The 13,963-nt window shown below is 35.5% G+C and overlaps 1 protein-coding gene across 1 annotated transcript in view; it reads left to right on the forward strand.

Moving 5' to 3' along the window:
• The first annotated feature begins 1,196 nt into the window (after positions 1 to 1,196).
• The window catches only part of LOC148948779 (protein nervous wreck-like), a 30,407-nt gene continuing 17,640 nt past the window's right edge, over positions 1,197 to 13,963 (forward strand). Inside the window, exons 1-3 of the mRNA XM_089095014.1 lie at positions 1,197 to 1,338; positions 3,986 to 4,186; positions 7,352 to 7,480. The gene's annotated coding sequence lies outside the window, so the exon portion shown is untranslated. The remainder of the gene's footprint in view (positions 1,339 to 3,985; positions 4,187 to 7,351; positions 7,481 to 13,963) is intronic.

Here is a 13,963-nt window from a genome sequence, read left to right on the forward strand (position 1 = left end):
AAAGTTTACTTAATTTATCCCGATTGTGGAAGACTTCCAATTATCAACTGGTTATACTTTGTGTGCTCTGAAATATCTTTACGGAAGCCCTAGTATAACATGGAGAATAAATACTTTCTAAGACCATACTGGCTATACATGACGTATAAAAAAAAAAAAAAAAAAAAAAAAATCTAACCTTTTAGAGTTCACTACACAAGATCCGAACAAACACCATGACCATGTTTGACCATGTACTGGGTAGTGGTGTCCACAGAGTCCCGTGTTCATGTGGTAAATTTTACATTGGTACGACCCATCAATAACTTGGTGAACGTTTGCATGGACACAAAACTTCAATAGATAAGTCCCTGTGATTGAAAAATAAAAATGACAACTTTGATTCCTCATTGGCCCAGCATATTTTCAAAAATCCTACACATCTTGTTCTTTTTGAGGATGGAACTTTAATATCTATTGTAAATTGCCTACTGCAATCTTTCCTAGAGGTAATTGAGATAAAAAAAATTATATAAACAGGAATTTGGCTACAAATAGGGACACCTGAGACATTTCATTAAGCCCAATTTATAACAATTTAATACTAAAAGACTCTTTTGATATTTGCGCCCAATCAAATTTAAGAGAACCTATTAACATGTCTAATGAAAACCGAAATGGCAGAAGAGCAAAAAGTATTGCTAGGCAAGGCATCCTTGCACAATCTCTTCGGTAAAATCCTTTTTTTCATTGGTTTCGGCTTTGGTCTTTCATTCAGTGTTTGTTCGGATCTTGTTTAGTGAACTCTAAAAGGTTATATTCTTTTTTTTTTTTTTTTTTTTTTTTTTTTTTTTAGCACTGAGGATGACTTGGCGGAGGTCCTTGTCGAAATATTTGCTTGTTTTTCGTCTTCATGTTTTGCCACTGGCTGACAAAATCCTCGTTTTCTCACCCTTTTTTGGTTTTATTTATCATTTATTACTTCCTTTCCTCTCTTAGCTTCATACAACATGGATAATGTAAGATTAAGAGGGTGGAAGCCTTCTCATGTGCAGGAGAATCTCTGGGTTTTTTAAGTTTTAATATAGTTCTTTATGTAAACTTAAAAGAATAACTTGTTCTTTAAGTTTGTTTTGAAAACAAGCAGGATGTAACAGCAAGAAATGAATGCTAAATATACTGCCTTCCATGATTTAACTGAAAGACTTTTTCAGCACAGTTTGGCAGGTCTGGAGAAGTTTGCTCGACGAAACAGAAAAAATTGCCAAGGCACGCTTAGCTGCCTGTGAAGTTTTCCAACAACAAATTTCAGAAGATGCAAAAAACTTGCGACTGTCTAAGACCCAGAATTGCAAAAAGGCAAGTTTCATTTGTTATCTGAAATATAAACTTAGTCCCAAAGGTTTTTTTTCGTTTTGGTATAAGTGCAACAGTCTTAATGCATACCTCGTAAGATATAATAGTCAAATCTTTTTTGAGTTTTATACTTTGATTTTTGTTATTTATTTCTTAGCCTCATTTTGAGATGGGTAAGAAGGTCGGCTTCCTTAGTTTTTTTTTGTGTGCAATGGTTCCTATTTTCAAAGGCAACATCAGCTGGTTTCAAACGTTTGGTAGCTATCTTATCCTGAATACACATATGAACAAAGTTCAACAAGAATTGATTGTCGGTCGATAGTCTGGCGTTGGCAACAGTATTGCCAACTTATATATTTAGTGTTGAGTGGTCGTTGTAGCAGTCTTTTCCGTCTGCCAAATCATGTTGCGGCTATTACTTTAAGCCTAGCAAAGAAGGAACTAGGGCCCATAGTAACCAAGTTCAAAAGAATATTATGAAAAGTAACACTCTAATAGAAAAAATTGCCATTTGTGGCTGATTCAGGAATGATGACTATTATTTTGAATAGTCGTAATTGTAAAAGTTCATTCCAAAAATAACGAATTTCAAAAAATGGCGTTAGATCAAAATGAAAAGTGTACAATTAAAATTTATGCTCCTGGAAACACGTTTCGAGAGTACTACAAACCCCACTTTGAACCAGAAAAACCATTTTTTTTCTTATGAACTACTGATGTGTCTTTTTTTTTCTTTTCTTTACCCAGGTGTGAACATATCAAACCAGTCGTCGTAGAATGTTTCGTGAGGGCTTATTTGAAAGGAAGTTTCTATATCTTGTGCTCTTCTTATATTCAGTAACAGAGGAGATAGCGCCGCAGCAAAGTGATGATTTCTGCCATTTGTGCCAACAGGCACCAAGAAAATAGAAATTTCTGCCGTTTTCTGCCATATCGTTTCACAAAACATCAATTTTTGCCCAACGAAGGGCATGAATGTAAGAGAATGAGAATTCTATGATAGTCAATTTATTTTAAGGCTTAATACCCTTAACAGAAGGCTTATTAGCCCCTTAGGTTGAAAAACCACAGCAAAGCAATGTTTTCAATCACATTGTGTCGCTAAACCTCAAGTTTTGCCCACAGAGGGTCAAATGCCGGGAAATGTACATTAAAAGAGCCAATCGATTTTTGAGGATTGAAAACTCTAAACAGGAGACTTTTAGCCTCCCATCCATATTGAAAAACAAGGAAATATTCTTTTGTTTGTTTGTTTGCTTTTTTTTACTGTCGCCTGTTACCATTGATTTGACAAAGGAGACCTGGTTGTTCATGGCTGGGTGAAGTTTGAAAACCCAATACTAAGGGTATTTTTGCTCTATTTTGATTAATTTAAACCAGGGTCGGGTTCAGGATTTTATTAAGGGGGGGGGGCAAAATAGGTTGATCCGATAAAAAATTTTAGGGGAGGGGGGCGCAAAATAGGTTGATCCGATAAACTTGCGTTAGGAACAAGTTTAATTAACGCAAACTTGGTTAATTAAGTAAATTACACTACTTTTGACTACGCTAGGGGGGGGGCGTGTGCCCCCCTCGCCTCCTGGATCCGCCACTGATTTAAACAGAGGTAAAGAGTGAAATTGAAACTTCAATCGAATTAAAATTACTATTTTGCTGATTACGCAAATTAAATCTACAAAATTAGCTCAAATAAGGTGAATCGTAACATATTCCAAATTTCTTTGAATTTTGAAAAACTATTACTTTACTGAAAACACAAGATAACGAGTAGCAAAATAAATAGCCCTGAAGAATTTTTACTATAAGTAAATTGACTCGTCTCCTTCCGAGGAGTTTTCTCTCTAGGTGGTACTGTTTTTAAAGATGACAAGTCAAAATGTAAGCATTCAATACACTTTCACTGCCTGCAAGATTAAATGACACACTAATGTCATTGTCACACTATTTAGGGTAAATTGTTTAAGATATGGTTTTACTATGTGTTGTATATCTGTTTAGAATCGTCACTCTTGATGGAAGTCATTTGTCAAGTTTTTGAAACGCAGATTCGCCATAATGTGACCAATTCCGCGTATATGCTGAAGAAGTGTTAATATCCCAAGATAAATTATTTAGATTACTGAACATCAAGTAATTGTTTTATACAACAAATTGTATTAGAAGCTAAAATTATTAAACGTAAAAGAAATATTTCATACTTGAACCAATGCGTGAACAAAGTACGCAGTATTCAAAACATTTGTTTCACAAGAACATTGCCACAATGAAAATAGAACAAAGTATGTCATGCAGAATTAAAAACAGAGAGAATGAGAAATAAATATTAGTTTCAGTAACACCCAAATCGACAGTCCTTGAAGGGCATAATCAACACAGATTAGATAGGAAATACTTTTGTAGTTTCCTGGATGATGGCGATAAAATAATTTGAGTCTTTCTGACAGTCATTTTGTTTTTGTCATTTAGAAGGTTTAGAACCCTTGGGGGCTGATAAGTTATTATGGTTATTAAAATTGGTAGCACTCAGTGATTGGTTAAGCAACCCTTTAGCAATTCTCTTGTAGATTGTTTCATATCAATTGAGAGCCTTCTCTCACCCCTATCGAAACTTTTGTTTAAGCTGTATACGTGATTTCTTTATGGATTTCAGCATTTAGAGTACCTGAAGGTAGTTCAACTAGAGGTACAAGAGCAAGTCCATCAGTTAGAACGAGCTAAAAAGTCGTATTTAGACGAGGAGCAAGAAGCCCATGGCATAAGGGATAAAGCTAAAGAAGCAGAGGAAAAGCTTAAAAAGAAAAAGGGAGGACTTTTTTCATCTGTCTCCTCCCTTCAGAAGAGTAGCCAAAAAGTAAGTTTTAACCGTTAGATATTTACTCCTCAATTAAATACCTTCTCATACCATATAGATCAACAGGTTATTTATCCTCAATTAAATAAATCTTGTAAAAAATGACTTAACCCCTATTTTAAAGTGGTACCATCCACTGTGTTTTGTAATGAAATCATACAAAATGTGAACTATGCCGACAACCAAAAAAAAATGATAATGTTAGTAATTAACAAAGAGAAGCAATACAGAATACTTTATAAACCAAAAACTTAAATTTTAATTAAAGGGCTTAGATAAAAAAAAATCTTAAAGCTTAACGAAAAAGATCTCAAGGGAAAAAACGTAACAATATTTGAACTAACTAGTGCTATTAAAAAAAATCATTTTATTTAGTTTTAAGAGTTTTGGATTAAAACTTGTTTAATGTTGTTTATAAGTAGATCTCATGCTCAAGACCCATACGTTTAATGTTGAAGAAGGATCTTACAGTTTTATGAGACTGTGAAGTTTAGTCATTTCTGTGAATGGTATTATGGTTATGGCAATGGGAATTATGAATAAAAAGATGAAAATATATTGCATGTACGTTAACATGAGTGTACATAGCATGGAAATTGATGTCATATTTTAAAAAGTTATATACCATATCTCGAAGTAATAGATTTTGAATATACATACACACACACACACACACACGCACACACATACACACTCACACGCATATATATATATATATATATATATATATATATATATATATATATATATATATATATATATATATATATGCTTTAAAGCTTTATATATCTTAGTTAAAGCTTTTTACTGAGTTTTCAGCATAGCGCTAATGGTACTCTAGCCTTTTAGAGATTGAATTACTAGAGATATCACACTTGTTTGTGGTAAAATTTGTCTACGTAAAATGCTGGTTACAATGGATTTTTTACAGTTTCAATAAAACCTTATTTTTGTCAACGTTTTCCTCTCATATCAAAATAGCATTAAAGGCCTTCTATGACTGCCCATTTCAAACTTGAGGGTAATTTTGTAATATAGATGTTCAAAAATAAAACACACTAGACACTTATTTTAGAAAATGGTGGACGAATGATAGCTTGTGTAAATAAGTCATTCAATGATCTTCAAACTCCATGATATAAGGATAATGAGTAAACTCTCAAGGGCTTTCCCCATTATGATTGCCCGACTTCATTCAGGAAGGCGCGCCCCATAAAGCGATGGAAAATTTCATGAGAATATATAATTCGGGCTGTACATTTGACCATTAAAATTGTATGATTATTCGGTAAATAGTTAAGAACATCGTTCATGATTAAAAGTAAATAAGATCGAAGCATGGCTAACAAAACCAACGTCGGCGTTCCCAAACTTGAAATTCTCCAAAAAGCTATTTGCACTCTGCGGGAAAAAATGTATTAGAAATATGTTTACCTTTCCATTACAGTATTAAAAATTCAGCACAACTCAAACTTCCATAAATGCTTTTTCTCAATATCTGTGCATTCTAAAAAAAAATCATTTTCTTTCCTGCTTAATAATTAACAGATTCCATCAAATGGTTCAATCAAATTTTTTACCTTAGTTGTCACTGAAGCCCAGTTGATAATTTAGCCTTATTTTAGGAAAAGGGATGCTTGAAATACAAACCAACTATTCTTATTTATCGTAATTTATGCCCCTTTAGAGTTATGTTCTTGAAAAAAAATTTCAAGTCTTATTTCTTGGTTCACAGTAATTTCTGCTAGTTTTAAGTTAATTTTTTTTTTTTAATGTGGCTATACTGACTTAAGTAAAATAAACCTCAGAAGTATCCAGTATCCAGACCTTTGAGACACACCGTTTACCATTTACCTTTACCAGGTACATATTATCAAACAGTTCGTGGTAACGAACTGTAAGTAAGCAGCGACTCAGCTCAATAGGAACCAAAACTCTAAAAAAACAGAACTTTGATACCAATAGATATATCAAAAGAATCGGAATTTTATGCTGATTTCAATTATATAAATTTCATTAAGTTTAATCTTGTCCATCAAAGGTTACGAGCCTGAAATTTTTTCCTGATTTTCGACAAAGGGGGAAACAGCCCCTAAAAGTCAAGTGATTTTGTTGAAAGTCACACCATCAGATTCAGCGTATTAGAGAACCCTGCTGTTTAAGTTGCAAGGTCCTATCTGCAAAAATGTGGAATTTTGTATTTTTTACCAGAAGAAAGATAACGGATGCGTGTTTTTTCCAGGGGTGATCGTATCGACCCAGTGGTCCTAGAATATCGGAAGAGGGCTCATTCAAACGGAAATCAAAAGCTCTAGTGTCCTTTTTAAGTGACCAAAAAAACTGGAGGGCAACTAGGTCCCCTCCCCGCCCCTTTTTTACCAAAATCGTCCGATCAAAATTTTGAGATAGCCATTTTGTTCATCATAGTTGATAGACACAATCAATATGTGCTTTCTCTTTTCCGTCTCAATTTTACGCGCAGAGTGGTTAAGAGTAATTTTCCAGGGTAAATTTTTACCGGGATTGAATTGTATAGAGGATGTTTCCGTAGGGAGGGGTTTCTCCGTGGAGGTGGGGCCAGATTTCCTGGCATTATTTAAAAAAAGATAAGAAGTTAAATAAAAGAAACATTTTTTTCCAACTGAAAGTAAGGAGCAACATTAAAAACGAACAGAAATTATTGCGTATATAAAGGGGTTTACCCCCTCCTTAAGACCTCGCGCTTTATGCTAAAGTTTGGATTTTCTCCCAATTCTTTAATAATGACTCCTGAAACACAAGCGCCGTTTAATTAGAACAATAAGACGCTTTTTTAGAAGTGCTAAAAAACTTTAGCGTCAAGAGAGATGTGTTAAGGAGGGGCAACGCCCTTTATATACGTAATAATTTCTGTTCGTTTTAAGTTTTAATGTTGCTCCTTACTTGCAGGTGAAAAAACTTGTTTTTTTTTATTTAACAGCACTAAAGATCGAAGAAAAATTGTATAAGAAAAGCCCAACTATAACAAAAAAAAGACTGATCTCTTCGTCATTTTGGAAAAATCCATATGAATCGATTATGTCAACTAACTGATAGTGCTATTTTATATCAAATGAAAGCCAAATTATTTTTAAACTGAGTGTCAATTATTTTTAAGTCACTATTTAAACTTATTTTAATTTTAAGCTCGGGAGTAGAAAGAACTTGTGTGACGAGAAGTCTGCATCTGCGAGGAACGAATACATTTTAGCTCTAGCTGCGTCAAACGCTCATCAAGATCGATATTTTAACACTGACTTGAAAGAAGCTTTGCAGGTAAATTTTTCTCTTTTTTTATTTTACACTGAATTTTTCTGGGTCGATTTCAGTAAAGCGGAAATTAATTCCAGCCTTCATGGGTTTTCGAGGTGGTAACTGTCACGCTCTTATTTGTGGTATTTTCCTTTTTTTCTCTTTTTTTTAGTTTGACTAGATTATTCATTTTAATGTCTTCCTTTTATCTTTCATTATTAATTTCTAGTACTTACTGTTGTTTTAACATTTAAATAGGCTAAATTATCTTTAGAATCGATTTTTTTTTAATGCAAAAGACACTCCAGTCTTCTGCGGTGTTTGTGGTGGCTACTGTCACGTCCTTATTTCTGGTAACTTTGTCTAACTGAACAACAAGAATTATTTTTATAAAAATATAATATTGATCGTTTTACTTTAGGTTGAGTAAAATTCTTAACCAATCTTCAGCAAAAAAACTCTAAATGTTAAAATAAGAAATGCATTTATTGCAGGAATTAACAGTTTGCGGTAACAAACGCGGAGCGACTAAGGCTATAGTAATCGAATTTCTAAAAAACAAAGTTTTGATAACAATAGACACATAAAAAGAATTTCATCTTTATACAAATTCCAACTATCTAAATTTATCAAGTATGCTACCACCCATCAAATGCCTTGAAAAATTGCCTGATTTTTAAAAAAGGGCGTAGACATACCCAAAGTGTCCGGTGATTTTTATGAAAATCATACCATTAGATTCAGCATAAGAGAGAATGCTACTGTAGAGGTTTCAAGCTCCTATCTACAAAGTGTGGAATTTTGTATTTTTTTTTTTATATTTTTTTTTGGTAGAAGAAAGATGATGGATGCGTGTTTATTATTATTATGATTTTTCCCCAGGGGTGATTGTGTCGAACCAAAGGTCCTAGAACATCGGAAGAGAGCTAATTTTAACGGAAATCAAACATTTCTAAGTGTACTTTTTAAGTGACGAAAAAGATCCGAGGATTACAAGCCCTTCTCCCACGCCCATATTTTCCCAAAGACATCTGATCAAAATTTTAAGATAGTCGTTTGATTCAGTATAGTCAAAAGGTTCAATAACTATGCTTTTGGTGAAGCAGAGCCCTCCATATTCCCAGGGGAAAGAGGTGTAAGGTATGCAATTTGTCCATATTGTTCACATACAGTATTTGTAATTAAAAAATATACGGACATTTTCCGGGTAATTTTTGCAGGGAGGGGGCTGGGTAGGATTTCCTACGGGAGGAATTTTCCGTGGACAAGAAAGATTTCGGCAGGAATTTTCCAAGGAGAGGTTTTCAAGGTTCTAGGGGAAATTTTACACCGGGAGGGAGGAGATTTCCTGGCATGATTTGAAAAACGATAAGAAATTAAATTAAATTTGTTTTTTAACTGAAAGTAAGGAGCAGCATTAAAAGACAAATCAAACTATAATTATTCTGTATATGAGGGAGACTATCCCTTCTTCAGCCCTCACTCTTTACGCCAAAGTTTGATTTCTTGTTCTGATTCCTGAGGAAGCACTGCTCAAACACCAGGGTGGTGGATTTTGAATAAGAAGTATTTTTAAAGAATTTTAAGGCCTTAAAAATTTTTTATGACGCTAAATTTTGACTTTTTGTCCTGATTCTTTAGGAAAGACTGTTCAAACACAAGGGCAGTAGGTTTTGAATGAGAAGTGTTTTTAAAGAACCTTCAGACTTTAGCGTAAAGAGCGAGGGTGGAGGAAGGGGCAGCCCTCTTCATATACAGAATAATTTCTGTTTGTTTTGAGTTTTAACGCTGCTCCTTACTTTCTGTTGAAAAACTTGTTTTTTTATATTTAATATAAATAAAGAAACGGTGTTGTAGATGTTGGAATGGGATGATGATTGTTGAAGAAGTAACGAACCCTCTTTATGGCTCCAATCACGAAGACCAATCATAAGGAGATCAAATTCCAAGAATGTAGTCAAGGTTCAGAGTAAGGCCGTGAAGCTGCCGTGCAAACTCGTGGTAGACTGTACTTGGTAGATAAAATTTGGGATTACAGTTAATTTACAAGGTTTTCTTCTTCAAGTTAATTTACAAGGTTTTCTTCTTCAAGTTAATTTACAAGTTTTTCTTCTTCAAGTTAATTTACAAGGTTTTCTTCTTCAAGTTAATTTACAAGGTTTTCTTCTTCAAGTTAATTTACAAGGTTTTCTTCTTCAAGTTAATTTACAAGGTTTTCTTCTTCAAGTTAATTTACAAGGTTTTCTTCTTCAAGTTAATTTACAAGGTTTACAAGAGATTGGTCGTCTGAGATCGGTAGCCTCTGTGATAGTTATGTGGGGAAATAACCTAAAAGTTAAAATTACTGATATTCCTTTGCAGGCAAACATAGAGAATCCCTAAACCCAAAGGGACTTTCTTCTAAAATCCAATAACTGGCCTAAGCCTTTTAAAATTCGTCCCCTATGCTTGTTTTCCCTTTAACTATCATGTGGATCAGAATACTTTCGTGAAAAGATGGAAGAAGAAGGATACAACTCTGTAAATCCTCATTTTCTTGCCCCGCTGGATCATGGTGCTTGCCTCTTATTTTTCAGGCTGATCAGAGGTTACCTACCTTTTTCCTGATTATTTGGTGGTGGGAGATTATGATCAAGGGACCATAGGCTCCCATTGTATATCCAATGACAATTGCTGATAATCATTGTAAGACTCTCGCTCAAACAAGTTACAAAACGCTTATCTTCCTGCTATTAATCTTTAGGAGGTTTGGAGGCGTCTTGGACTCGCTTTGCAAAATCTTTGCATGACTCCAATTCGAGATGCGATGTGCCCACCGAGTCAATTCGAAGCTTCTATATAGTGTATTTTTGCACTGAATAAGAGCTTAAATAGTTTTTGTGTCTATCACGGCGTAACACAAAGTCTGGAATTAGCCTTATCTTAGGCTGAATCAAGAATTGCCTATTTTTGTGTAGAACTAGGAACTAGTTATTTTTGCCCTTAGCACCTGGCTCATCTGTGATCCTTGCCACTGAAACTCCACAGCTTGGACTCAGCTCTTTTCTGTGCCGTTTCAGAACCTACCTTGTCATTTAAAGTCGTTATTCTACTGCTTGGCTTAGCTCCTTATGTAATGAGTTAGGGCTTGGATGAATTTTGCTTGGACTCGAGACTCGGCGACTTTTTCACCGAGTCAAGACTGCACCTTTTAGCTTCAAGTCATTGTGTTGCTTCGACTGGGCTCGATTTTGTACTGAAATTGAGTCCTTGCATGATTATGGTTTAAACAAGGTTCAATACCCGAGCCTTTCCTTAAAACGACGCTGGGGAAAGGGCTAGTGTGCTTCCAGTCGTTAATATTTAAATTCATGCATATTTAATAATTTTATCGCTCTGAGTGCAATAGGTCTCTCAAAATTTTAATCCAGTAGCCTGCTATGGAAGGTGGCAAGGGTGCCGTGGTGATGAAGGTATCGGGAGGGGGGGGGTTCACCCTCCAACCACTTTTGGACCTTAAAAAGAGCAATAAAACTTTCGCTACCCAACGGAATGAGTCCTTATCCAAGTTCTGTGACCACCCCTAGGAAGTGGCTAATAGAAAAAAAACAACAAAAAAACACGGAATACCCATCGTTGTTTACTTAAGTCAACTCTATGGATTTGAATCTGATAAGGTGGATTGTCACCTTAATTTTATTCTTATTCTTAGGGGAGTACTGAAAGAAATCGAAGCTTCGGGAAATGAACATTTTAACGAAGCTATTTTCTGTAGCCATTGTACGTAATTTGGTTCATAACGTTAAATTGATTCTAAGTGGGGCACGCCTCACCTTTTCTGGAACACAGTCTGATGACTCCTTGACTTTTATAATTTCGAAAAAAATAGGAATAACGAAATAATTAGTATTTATTGTTTTACGTTAATTACAGCAGTCCCAGTAAAATAGGAGTCATTCATCGGACTTCATAATATATTCCATGCTTTTTGGGCCTCGTTTTAAGCATATGGCCTATATGTTGGGCATTGTGGACTCAACATAAGAGAACTCAAACTTGACACGAGCAGGATTTGCTATGAATGAATAAATAAAACCCAAAATGAGAAGAAATTAATATAAATAGTCACAGCAAACCTAAAGATGTTTGATCTTTGGTCTGGTCTTTAGCTCCTCTAGTTTTTGGCTCTGGAATAATTAAAACGTTCAAAGTCAAGCAAGTGGGCAGAAGAAAAGTTTTGTGAATGTTGAAACATTTTTTTGTCATTATTTTTCAGTATATAAGGGATCCTTTGACCTAATAACTTGTGTTTAGAAGTTTCAAGCTTTCAAGACAAGGCATCGGTACTTTTTGAGCGAAAACCAATTGGCAATAAAAGGTATTTCCACCCTTATCATTTTTCCACAACATACTGTAATATTTTGAGTCCCCTTGCTCTCTCAAAATGCTGAGTGGAAGTTTCACCCAAGCCCCCTAGTCGTTCCTAGACATTAAGGTGCGCTATTTCGATAGTCTGGGTGAATATACCGTCTTTTGATTTACCTTACTACTTTACCAGGGACTGATTCCTAGTTTCACGTGGGCTAATAGTTCGAAAATTATTAGGTAGATTGCAGATACATGTTTGTTTGCTCTTTTCTGTCTACCCTGTAAACCCAGATCATAAGGTCCTCCTCCTCCATCTCCCCATAACACTCTGGAAGTTTCAGATCAATTCTCAACTGTCGTTCCCAAGATGTCACAAATATGCCATTTTTAACGGGGATACATATTTTCTGTCGACTTTTCTCTACTACCCCCCCCCCAGTCAAAATTTGAGGTACCCTTGGCCCTCACACAGTCTCTAAAATTTCAAAATTAACCCCCCATCCTCGCTGCCGTTCCAAAGATAGTGCAGATACACTATTTCGACAAATTGGGTGTAGAAACCCAATTGTTAGACCCTTCCTCTCCACTGCCTCTTTCCGTGTCAAACTACGAGGTGTACTTGGCCCCCAAACACTCCCTTAAAATTCACACTTGATCCCCAGAGCCTTACCAAGGCAATGCAGATACGCTGTATGAATTTGACTCTATAGTTTTCGGTGAGATCACTAGCCCTTTTAAGGGTGTTTCGCCCCTTTTTTGAAAACCAGGCACACCTTCTCAGGCTCAATGCTTTTTATGGGTAGGTTCAAACCTACATACTAGTTGAGAATGTCAACTTTTTCCATATAGGATCAATCAAAAACTCAGTTCTTTTGGTGTACTTGTTTTTGTCAAAGCTTCGCCTAGTATTAACAGGAGTCGCTTCTTACTTGCCGTTTGTTACCTTCTTACTTGCCGTTTGTTAATTGTTTAAAATATTTTGTGGAATTAGAGAATAAAAAAGATTTTCAGCTCTTCCCCCAACACAAGTTTGGAGTTTACTTGCCATTCCCCCTTCATTCATTAGCACTACTTGGAAGTTTGAAATCTAGCCCTTTCATCCCCTGTATTCCCCTCCAAGTCACATTTCAACGTGCCCTTACCCCTAACGAGTCAAAATGTATAGCCCATTGTCTATTCCTTGAAAATTCTGACTCGAAGCCCCAAGCCGTTTCTGATATTTTGCAAATATGCCATTTTGATAACTTGGCAACGCATAGGGTCTATTGATCTACCTCGCTATTTAACTGTGCATAAATTCCCATAGGGTATTATGGTGCAACAGTTTTTTTTTAGATTGGGGGCGAGACTATTAATCCCTTCTCAACCCACAACACAAAATTTGAAGTTCACTCGCCGCCCCTCCTTTTCTTCCCCAACAGTACTCGAAAGTTTTGACTTGTTCCCCCTGAGCATTTCCCAAGATATTGTGGGTATGTGGGTATACTATTTCGACTATCTGAACAAACGTAATTTTTTTGAATTTAACTCTGTCCCCTCCATCAAGTAAACATTTAAGGTCCAGATAACCTGATTTTTCTAACACTCCCGGAAAGTATCAACTCGATTCCCCAAACCACTCCCAAGATAATACTTATAATTCGAAAACTTTGGTACACATAGCGTCTTTTGATTTACTCAGGTACGCGTCTAGTTCCCAGAGTATTGAAAAACGATGATAATCTTGGCCTAAGAAACGATCCCTAATAGCTCTTACCAGTTCAGAAAACCAAGACTAAAAATTGCCCTCTTTTTCAGTAAAACCTGTACCATGTACAACCATGTACAATGGGAAATCTAAATAATTTAGGGTAATTGTCCAAGAGGTTATAGTATGATATCGATCCTGGGGGCATAGTTCTTAGACCTTTTGATGTTTCTGACTAAAATAGCTGTCTTAAACTTTGTTTCGGATCAGGGGGCTATGGGAGGCTGGGTAGCCAAATAAGCACGAGACGCAGCCTCCAATCACTTTCGGCTCTTAAAAAGAGCAATATTTTTTTTTATTTCCACTTCAATTTGTCCCCTCTAAAAGTGTCTGAGATTACTCCTTCCATCTGAAATGACTAGAGAAATATTTTTTATTGCCCGTTTCTGGCTACTTTTAGAACCGTTTTTCTT

The sequence above is a fragment of the Artemia sp. Qi Xiang Cuo genome, chromosome 9 (assembly GCF_049724085.1).
Source record: "Artemia sp. Qi Xiang Cuo chromosome 9, ASM4972408v1, whole genome shotgun sequence".
In the NCBI taxonomy this organism is placed as follows: Eukaryota; Metazoa; Arthropoda; class Branchiopoda; order Anostraca; family Artemiidae; genus Artemia; species Artemia sp. Qi Xiang Cuo.